The following is an 11,857-nucleotide window of genomic DNA, read 5'->3' as shown; positions in this document are numbered from 1 at the left end:
CTGGCATATTGAGTGCAGCACTTTCACAGCATCATCTTTCAGGGTTGGAAAGAGCTCAACTGGAATTCCATCACCTCCACTAGCTTTGTTCGTAGTGATGCTTTCTAAGGCCCACTTGACTTCACATTCCAGGATGTCTGGTTCTAGGTGAGTGATCACACCATCGTGTTTATCTTGGTCATGAAGATCTTTTTTATACAGTTTTTTCTGTGTATTCCTGCCATCTCTTAATATCTTCTGCTTCTGTTAGGTCCATACCATTTCTGTCCTTTATTGAGCCCATCTTTGCATGAAATGTTCCCTTCGTATCTCTAATTTTCTTGAAGAGATCTAGTCTTTCCCATTCTATTGTTTTCCTCTAATTCTTTGCATTGATCGCTGAGGAAGGTTTTCTTATCTCTTCTTGCTATTCTTTGGAACTCTGCATTCAGATGCTTATATCTTTCCTTTTCTCCTTTGCTTTTCTCTTCTCTTCTTTTCACAGCTATTTGTAAGGCCTCCCCAGACAGCCATTTTGTCTTTTGCATTTCTTTTCCATGGGAATGGTCTTGATCCCTGTCTCCCGTACAATGTCTCGAACCTCAGTCCATAGCTCATCAGGCACTCTATCTATTGGATCTAGTCCCTTAAATCTATTTCTCACTTCCACTGTATAATCATAAGGGATTTGATTTAGGTCATACCTGAATGGTCTAGTGGTTTTCCCCACTTTCTTCAATTTCAGTCTGAATTTGGCAATAAGGAGCTCATGATCTGAGCCACAGTCAGCTCCCAGTCTTGTTTTTGCTGACTGTATAGAGCTTCTCCATCTTTGGCTGCAAAGAATATAATCAATCTGATTTCAGTGTTGACCATCTGGTGATGTCCATGTGTAGAGTCTTCTCTTGTGTTTTTGGAAGAGGGTGTTTGCTTATCTATAGTCAAGAATAATTTTACATTTCCTTCAGTTGTTTACAACGTATATAGTTGAAAAATAGTTCAAGGACAGTTAGAGACTATGATCAGATAACCTGGAAAATTGTCATCTAGGCATTGATAATTTTTCATTGAAGCACAGATTTTTTCCATATATATTTCTATCAAGGTATATCTACTAGTGATCCATGGAACCCACTTTGGGAATTGACTTTAGAATCTGCTGCCTTTCTGTGAGTGTGCCCATCACGGGAAATGTAAAAAGGCAGATTACGAAATAGATTTTGCATCTCTTTAGTTGAATTTGAGTTCCAGGTACTGCTCTTTTTGTATGTATCCAAACACTTTGAGAGTTTACATATCCTTTGTCAGCAGGAATTATTTAATATTATCAGACACTGATTTTTGGAGTGGTAGGTAGTGACTTCAGATCTGAAAATTAAAAAAACAAAAAAACAAACAAAAAACACATCATATTTCTGCTAAGAAATACTGGACACAATGCTCACATCACCATAATTTTAAGTGCATCGTTTTATATTTCCTGTGCTTTTTGAATCTGGCTATCCTTTGAAAAATTGTTTCCTGAACATTGAAAATGATGCCATCTCCTTTGGGGAAAATGTTGATGTCTATCAATACTGAAATCTCTTTAACAGACACTTTCTTGGTATTGAAAGTTGAAGGGGCAGACTAATTTGTATGACCCATATCCACATGGTTTCTGAAAAACCCTATTAAGTTAAAAAACCTGAGAATTATGAAGCTGGCCAGGATCCCAATATTCTCTAACTGAAATAAAGAGATGAATGTGGGTACTAAGAGAAGACAAAGGTAGAGAGGATGTGCTGAGGACTTGTGGAAAAACATTAGAGGCTAATTTATTATTATTTTCAGAAGTGACCTGAGAACTCAAAGGGGACAGTTTTTGAAAGCCAATTGATGTGAAGGTTAAGATGGATTTCTTCAATTGTCATTCTGATGCAAATTCATCATGTTCATTTCAACAATTCCTTTTTTTTTTTTTTTTGCTATTTTTCTCTCTGTCAGACAAGCTGCTGCTGCTGCCGCCAAGTCACTTCAGTTGTGTCCGATTCTGTGTGACCTCATAGACAGCAGGGCACCAGGCTCCTCTGTCCCTGGGATTCTCCAGGCATGAATACTGGAGTGGGGTGCCATTTCCTTCTCCAATGCATGAAAGTGAAAAGTGAAAATGAAGTTGCTCAGTTGTGTCTGACTCTTCGAGACCCCATGGACTGTAGCCTACCAGGCTTCTCTGTCCATGGGATTTTCCAGGCAAGAGTACTAGAGTGGGTTGCCATTGCCTTCTCCACTGTCAGACAAGGCCTACAAACAATTAGCTTCTTAATAACACATGCATTCAACTTTTAGGAGTTAGTTCAAAGTGGGTAAAACACAGCCTAGAAAAGAAAAGGACTACCAGGTTTCATTACAACAGTATTTCATTCTAACTTAGAGAGAAGGCCGGCCATTAAAAATCTATTGTGATTTGTCTTTTCACTAAAGGGGCTGCCCATCACTGGGGCTTGACAGAGATATAAACAACTGAACAACTAAAAAATCTACTTTTATTTTCTGTAATAAGCTGACTGGTAGCATTCACTCAGGTGCTGTACAGTAACTGAAAGCAGCCTCTGTTTTCCTGATTATAAAGAGGTTATTCGCAGGAGGTAACGCAGATGGTGCAGTGGTCAATAATCTTCCTGCCAATGCAGGAGACACAGGAGATGGTGGTTCAATCTCTGGGTCAGGAAAATCCCCTGGAGGAGGAAATGGCAACCCACTCCAGTATTCTTGCCTGGAGAATTCCATGGACAGGAGCCTGGAAGGCTGTAGTCTATGTTGCAAATAGTCTATGTCGCAAAGAGTCAGACACAACTGAGTGACTGAGTACGTAGCATGCATAGAACCTGGAGAACATTCTGCTGTTGTTTACTACTGGGGAGAGAGCTGGGATAGTAAAAGTCTCCTTTAATAGGCTGAGAGAGACTTTCATTGAGTCTGACAATTGCCAGAAGGGTTCATTAAGAGACAAGAGCTCTCAGGCCAAAAATTGCATCAGTACTACCATGCCTCAACAGTGAAGGGTAGTGTCCACCTGGGTGCTGGGGTTCAGAATCAGAATGTATGTTCTTTATCTATTTTATTGTACAGAGAAGTTTTCTTCTGTTGAGATTTCAGTAAGCAGAGTGACTGGTTCAGTGGTTGATTACAAATTTTCTCTGTTTCCAATCTAAGAAACTACGAAGTTCTCCAGTTTGGGAGCATCTAGGTTTAAAATGGCACCCCACTCCAGTACTCTTGGCTGGAAAATCCCATGGACGGAGGAGCCTGGTAGGCTTCAGTCAGTGGGGTCCCTAAGAGTCAGCACGACTGAGTGACTTCACTTTCACTTTTCACTTTTCACTTTCATGCATTGGAGAAGGAAATGGCAACCCACTCCAGTATTCTTGCCTGGAGAATCCCAGGGATGGAGGAGGCTGGTGGGCTGCCGTCTATGGGGTCACACAGAGTCGGACATGACTGAAGTGACTTGGCGGCAGCAGCAGCAGGTTTAAAATAGTAGTTTATAAGGAAACTGGAGAGGAATCAATCATTCTACTCCTGTGGTATCAGAAACTATAGTTAGGCACTATTAATATTCTTATATCAATAGTTTCTGTCCTGCCCTCATTGATAGTGTTTGAATAAATTGGAATATTTTAGTTGGTAAGACCCAAAACAGAATTTTCTTATGGGATTTTTTTCAATCATCAGTATCAGAATTACAGAACATACACAACATACATACCCTTATCTTCATCCCAAAAAATTTGTACAGAAAAAAACAAAACAGCCAGAACAAATATTTTAGTGAATGCTTCTGGAATTGTACTCAGTGAGACTAATCTCATTGAATTCTAATAATCTCTATTCATTAGACTTTGTATTAAATTACATTTAATTATCAGTTAATTATAACCATAATTTCATAGATCTGTATAAATACAAAATATTATATGTACATATGTAGCATATGTGTGAATATGTGAATATCTTATTACCTTATTATCACCTTATTAAATCCTTCCCTGGGCATTCCAGTGAACTGGGTTCTGGGTCAATAAGGAGCTATGTTTGGATGCTAGTGAAACATATCCCAAATATAAAGAAAACCTTAAATATTGATAGAATAAAGGGTTATGCTGAGTTATATGAAAGCAGTTGTGGAGGGAAGGTAATTTGGAGTTGGTAAGGTCGCTTTGCAGGCCTCAGAAGCCAGGCTCAGAATCCTTGTCGCTTTCTGTCTTGCCATCTTTAGCCAGAATCATCAAGGAAAAAAAGACAGATGAACCAATAAAATAAAATCAGAAACGAAAAAGGAAAAGTTGCAAACAACACAGAAATAAAAAATCATGAGATTGCTACAAAAAATTATACATCAATAAAATGGAAACCTGAAGAAATGGCTAAATTCCTAGAAATGTAATTCTGAGGCCAACATCACCCTGATACCTACCAAAGATATCACACAAAAAAGAAAATTACAGGCAAATATCACTAATAAATATACATGCAAAAAACCTTAACAAAATATTAGCAAGCCAAATTCAACAATACATTAAAAGGATCATATACCGTGGATTTATCTTAGGGATGTGAGAATGATTCAATGTCTGAAAATCAATCAACATGATACACTACATTAACAAATTGAATAACAAAAATCATATGATCATCTCAATAGATGTGGAAAAACTTTTGACAAAATTTGACATCCAGTTATGACAAAAACTCTCAGCAAAATGGATATAGAGTGAACATGTTGTTTAGTCACTAAGTTGTGATTGACTCTTTTGAGACCCCGTGGACTGTAGCTTGCCAGGCTCCTCTGTCCATGGGATTTTCCAGGCAAGAATACTGGAGTGGGTTGCCATTTCCTTCTCCAGGGGATCTTCCAGACCCAGGGATTAGACCACATCTCTTGCATTGGCAGGTGGATTCTTTACCACTGAGCCACCAGGGAAGCCCATAGAAGGAGCATATCTCAACATAATAAAACCCATATATGATGAGCCCACTGCTAACACCATACTCAACTATGAGAGCTGAAAGTGTTTCCTTTAAGATCAGGAACAAAACAAGGATGCCCACACTCACCACTTATTCAACCTGATATTGGCAGTCCTAACCACAGCAATTAGACAAGAAAAAGAAATAAAAGAAATCCAAGTTGGGAAGGAATTAAACTCTCACTATTTGCAGATGACACAATATATACATGGAAAATCCTAAAGATATCATCAAAAAGCTACTAAAACTCATCAGTGAATTTGGTAAAGTTGCACAATACAAAATTTATATAGAGAAATCTGTTGCTATAAACTAGAAACAAACTATCAGTAAAAGAAATTAAGAAGACAATTTCATTTACAATCATATCAAAATAAAGAATAAAATACCTAGGAATAAATGTAACCAAGATGGTAAAAGACCTGTACTCAGAAAACTATGACACTCTGATGAAAGAAAATGAAGATGACATGAACAGATGAAATTATATGCTGTTTTCATGGATTGGAAGAATTTATATTATTAAAAATGATTATACTAGCCAAGGGTGGAGAAGGAAATGGCAACCCACTCCAGTGTTCTTGCCTGGAGAATCCCAGGGATGGGGGATCCTGGTGGCTGCCGTCTATGGGGTCACACAGAGTCAGACACGACTGAAGTGACTTAGCAGCAGCAGCAGCAGCCAAGGTAATGTACAGATTCAGTGCAATTCCTATCAAAATACCAATGGCATTTTTCTCAGAGCTAGAACAAATAATTCTAACTTTGTGTATGGAAGTACGAAAGACTGCAAATAGCCAAAACGATTTTGAAAAATAAGAACATATCTGGGAGTATTATGCTTCCTGATTTCAAACCATACTTCAAAGTGAGAGACATTAAAACAGTATGATGGGCTTCCCTGGTAGCTCAGCCGGTAAAGAATCTGGCTTCAATCCAGGAGATCCTGGTTTGATTCCTGGGTTGGGAAGACCCCCTGGAGAAGGGATAGGCTACCCATTCCAGTATTCTTTGGCTTCCTTGGTGCCTCAGATGGTAAAGAATCCACCTGCAACGTGGGAGACCTGGGTTCAATCCCTGGGTTGGGAAGCTCCCCTGGACGAGGGCATGGCAGTCCACTCTAGTATTCTTGTCTGGAGAATCCCCATGGACAGAGGCGCCTGCTTCAGGACAGTCCATGGGGTTGTGAAGAGTCAGACATGACTGAGAACCTAAGGACACACAAAGCTAGAGTCATCAAAACAGTATAGTACTGGCATAAATAGGACACACAGGTCCATGAAAGAGAACAGAGAGCTCAGAAATGAATCCACATTAATTTAGTCAACTAATCTACAACAGAAGAGGCAGGAATATACAAAGGAGAAAAGCAGCCTCTTCAGTAAATGGTGTGGGGAAATCTGAATATCTGCATGCAAAAGAATCAAACTGGACTACTTTCTCATATTAAAAAAAATCTTCAAAATAGATTGAAGACTTTTATGTAAGACTTGAAACCATAAAATTTCTAGAAGAAAATATAGTCAGTATACTCCCTGACATAAATCTTAGCAATGTTTTCTTGGTTATGTCTCCTCAAGCAAGGAGAACAAAAGTAAAAATAAACAAATGAAAGTACATCAAACTAAAAAGCTTTTGTACAGCAAGGAAAAGTATCAACTAAATAAAAAGGTCACTCATGGAATGGGAGAAGGTATATGCAAATGACATATCTGATAAGGAGCTTGATTTCCAAAATACACGAGTAACTCTTACATTTAAACACACACACAAAAATCTCCCCAAACAACTCTACTAAAAAGGGGGCAGAAGATCTAAAAAAACTTTTTTTCTCCAAGCTGATGTACAGATGGCTAACAGGCACATGAAAAGATACTCTACATTACTAATCGTCAGGGAAATGCAAATCAAAACCAAAATAAGATATCTCTTTACACTTGTCAGGATGGTTTTTGTCAAAAAGATAATAAATAAGAATTGTTTGTGAGAATGTGGAGAAAAGGGAGTGCTCATGCCCTGCTGATGAGAATGTAAATTGGAAAACAGTATGGAAGTTTCTTGGGCTTCCCAGGTGGTACTACTGGTAAAGGGCCTTCCTGACAATGCAGGAGACTTCAGAGATGCAGGTTTGATTCCTGGGTCAGGAAGATCCCCTGGAGGAGGGCAAACAACCCACTCCTGTATTCTTGCCAGGAGAATCCCATGGACAGAGGAGCCTAGTGGGCTACAGTCCATAGTGTTGCAAAGAGTCAAACATGACTTAAGCAACTTAGTGCAGTAAATGGAAGTTTCTCAAAAAATTAAAAATGAAATTACCATGAGAGCCAGCAATGCCACTGCTGGGTACTTAGCTGAAGAGAATGAAAATGCAAACTTGAAAAGATACACACACATCTATGTTCACTGCAGCATTATTTACAACAGGCAAGATATGGGCTCAATCTAACTACCAATGGGTAGACTAATGGTAAAGAATATATGCACACAATTGAGGAGGAGCTAAGATGGTTGAGTAGGACGGGGAGAACACTTTCTCCCCCACAAATTCATCAAAAGAACATTTAAACACCGAGTAAATTCCACAAAACAACTTCTGAATGCCGGCAGAGGACATCAGGCACCCAGAAAAGCAACCTAAGTCTTCGAAAGGAGAGAGAAGAAATACAGCTCCACCCACCAGAACACCGACACAAGCTTCCCTAACCAAGAAACCTTGAAAAGCCACCTGTACAAACCCACACAGAGCAAGGAAACGCCACAATAAAGAGAACTCCACAAACTGCCAGAATACAGAAAGGACACCCCAAACTCAGCAATTTAAACAAGATGAAGAGACAGAGGAATACCCAGCAGATAAAGGAACAGGATAAATGCCCACCAAACCAAACAAAAGAGGAAGAGATAGGGAATCTACCTGATAAAGAATTACAAATAATGATAGTGAAATTGATCCAAAATCTTGAAATCAAAATGGAATCACAGATAAATAGCTTGGAGACAAAGATTAAGAAGATGCAAGAAAGGTTTAACAAGGACCTAGAAGAAATAAAAGAGAGTCAATATAAAATGAATAATGCAATAAATGAAATTAAAAACACTCTAGAGGCAACAAATAGTAGAATAACAGAGGCAGAAGATAGGATTAGTGAATTAGAAGATAGAATGGTAGAAATAAATGAATCAGAGAGGATAAAAGAAAAACGAATTAAAAGAAATGAGGACAATCTCAGAGACCTCCAGGACAATATTAAACACTACAACATTCGAATCATAGGGGTCCCAGAAGAAGAAGACAAAAAGAAAGACCATGAGAAAATACTAGAAGAGATAATAGTTGAAAACTTCCCTAAAATGGGGAAGGAAATAATCAACCAAGTCCAAGAAACCCAGAGAGTCCCAAACAGGATAAACCCAAGGTGAAACAGCCCAAGATACATATTAATAAAATTAACAAAGATCAAACACAAAGAACAAATATTAAAAGCAGCAAGGGAAAAACAACAAATAACACACAAGGGAATTCCCATAAGGATAACAGCTGATCTTTCAATAGAAACTCTTCAAGCCAGGAGGGAATGGCAAGACATACTTAAAGTGATGAAAGAAAATAACCTACAGCCCAGATTATTGTACCCAGCAAGGATCTCATTCAAATATGAAGGAGAAATCAAAAGCTTCTCAGACAAGCAAAAGCTTCTCAGACAAGCAAAAGCTGAGAGAATTCAGCACCACCAAACCAGCTCTCCAACAAATACTAAAGGATATTCTCTAGACAGGAAACACAAAAACGGTGTATAAACTTGAACCCAAATCAATAAAGTAAATGGCAACGGGATCATACTTATCAGTAATTACCTTAAATGTAAATGCCCCAACCAAAAGACAAAGACTGGCTGAATGGATACAAAAACAAGACTCCTACATATGTTGTCTACAAGAGACCCACCTCAAAACAGGGGACACATACAGACTGAAAGTGAAGGGCTGGAAAAAGATTTTCCATGCAAATAGGGACCAAAAGAAAGCAGGAGTAGCAATACTCATATCAGATAAAATAGACTTTAAAACAAAGGCTGTGAAAAGAGACAAAGATGGTCACTACATAATGATCAAAGGATCAATCCAAGAAGAAGATATAACAATTATAAATATATATGCACCCAACACGGGAGCACCGCAGTATGTAAGACAAATGCTAACAAGCATGAAAGGAGAAATTAACAATAACACAATAATAGTGGGAGACTTTAATACCCCACTCACACCTATGGATAGATCAACTAAACAGAAAATTAACAAGGAAACACAAACGTTAAACGATACAATAGACCAGTTAGACCTAATTGATATCTATAGGACATTTCATCCCAAAACAATGAATTTCACCTTTTTCTCAAGCACACATGGAACCTTCTCCAGGATAGATCACATCCTGGGCCATAAATCTAGCCTTGGTAAATTCAAAAAAATAGAAATCATTCCAAGCATCTTTTCTGACCACGATGCAGTAAGATTAGATCTCAATTACAGGAGAAAAACTATTAAAAATTCCAACATATGGAGGCTGAACAACACGCTGCTGAATAACCAACAAATCACAGAAGAAATCAAAAAAGAAATCAAAATTTGCATAGAAACTAATGAAAATGAAAACACAACAACCCAAAACCTGTGGGACACTTTAAAAGCAGTTCTTAGGGGAAAGTTCATAGCAATACAGGCATACCTCAAGAACAAGAAAAAAGTCAAATAAATAACCTAACCCTACACCTAAAGCAACTAGAAAAGGAAGAAATGAAGAACCCCATGGTTAGTAGAAGGAAAGAAATCTTAAAAATTAGGGCAGAAATAAATGCAAAAGAAACAAAAAAGACCATAGCAGAAATCAACACAGCCAAAAGCTGATTCTTTGAAAGGATAAATAAAATTGACAAACCATTAGCCAGACTCATCAAGAAACAAAGGGAGAAAAATCAAATCAATAAAATTAGAAATGAAAATGGAGAGATCACAACAGACAACACAGAAATACAAAGGATCATAAGAGACTACTATCAACAATTATATGCCAATAAAATGGACAACGTGGAAGAAATGGACAAATTCTTAGAAAAGTACAACTTTCCAAAACTGGACCAGGAAGAAACAGAAAATCTTAACAGACCCATCACAAGCACAGAAATTGAAACTGTAATCAAAAATCTTCCAGCAAACAAAAGCCCAGGTCCAGATGGCTTCACAGCTCAATTCTACCAAAAATTTAGAGAAGAGCTAACACCTATCCTGCTCAAACTCTTCCAGAAAATTGCAGAGGAAGGTAAACTTCCAAACTCATACTATGAGGCCACCATTACCCTAATACCAAAACCTGACAAAGATCCCACAAAAAAAGAAAACTACAGGCCAATATCACTGATGAACATAGATGCAAAAATCCTTAACAAAATTCTAGCAATCAAAATCCAACAACACATTTAAAAGATCATACACCATGACCAAGTGGGCTTTATCCCAGGGATGCAAGGGTTCTTCAATATCCGCAAATCAATCAACGTTATACACCACATTAACAAATTGAAAAATAAAACCCATATGATTATCTCAATAGATGCAGAGAAAGCCTTTGACAAAATTCAACATCCATTTATGATAAGAACTCTCCAGAAAGCAGGAATAGAAGGAACATACCTCAACATAATGAAAGCTATATATGACAAACCCACAGCAAACATTATCCTCAATGGTGAAAAATTGAAAGCATTTCCTCTAAAGTCAGGAACAAGACAAGGGTGCCCACTTTCACCATTACTATTCAACATAGTTTTGGAAGTTTTGGCCACAGCAATCAGGGCAGAAAAAGAAATAAAAGGAATCCAAATTGGAAAAGAAGAAGTAAAACTCGCACTGTTTGCAGATGACATGATCCTCTACATAGAAAACCCTAAAGACTCCACCAGAAAATTACTAGAACTAATCAATGACTTATAGTAAAGTTGCAGGATATAAAATCAACACACAGAAATCCCTTGCATTCCTATACACTAATAATGAGAAAACTGAAAGAGAAATTAAGGAAACAATTCCATTCACCATTGCAACGGAAAGAATAAAATACTTAGGAATATATCTACCTAAAGAAACTAAAGACCTATATATAGAAAACTATAAAACACTGGTGAAAGAAATCAAAGAGGACACGAATAGATGGAGAAATATACCATGTTCATGGATTGGAAGGATCAATATAGTGAAAATGAGTATACTACCCAAAACAATTTATAGATTCAATGCAATCCCTATCAAGCTACCAATGGTATTCTTCACAGAGCTAGAACAAATAATTTCACAATTTGTATGGAAATACAAAAATCCTTGAATAGCCAAAGCTATCTTGAGAAAGAAGAATGGAACTGGAGGAATCAACCTGCCTGACTTCAGGCTCTATTACAAAGCCACAGTTATCAAGACAGTATGGTACTGGCACAAAGACAGAAATATAGATCAATGGAACAAAATAGAAAGCCCAGAGATAAATCCACGCACATATAGACACCTTATCTTTGACAAAGGAGGCAAGAATATACAATGGATTAAAGACAATCTCTTTAACAAGTGGTGCTGGGAAAACTGGTCAACCACTTATAAAAGAATGAAACTAGAACACTTTCTGACACCATACACAAAAATAAACTCAAAAAGGATTAAAGATCTCAACGTAAGACCAGAAACTATAAACCTCCTAGAGGAGAACATAGGCAAAACACTCTCCGACATACATCACAGCAGGATCCTCTATGACCCACCTCCCAGAATATTGGAAATAAAAGCAAAAATAAACAAATGGGACCTAATTAAAATTAAAAGCTTC

Source organism: Bison bison, unplaced genomic scaffold, assembly GCF_000754665.1.
Source record: "Bison bison bison isolate TAMUID 2011002044 unplaced genomic scaffold, Bison_UMD1.0 scf7180017864063, whole genome shotgun sequence".
Lineage (NCBI taxonomy): Eukaryota > Metazoa > Chordata > Mammalia > Artiodactyla > Bovidae > Bison > Bison bison.
This window is presented reverse-complemented; position numbering follows the sequence as displayed.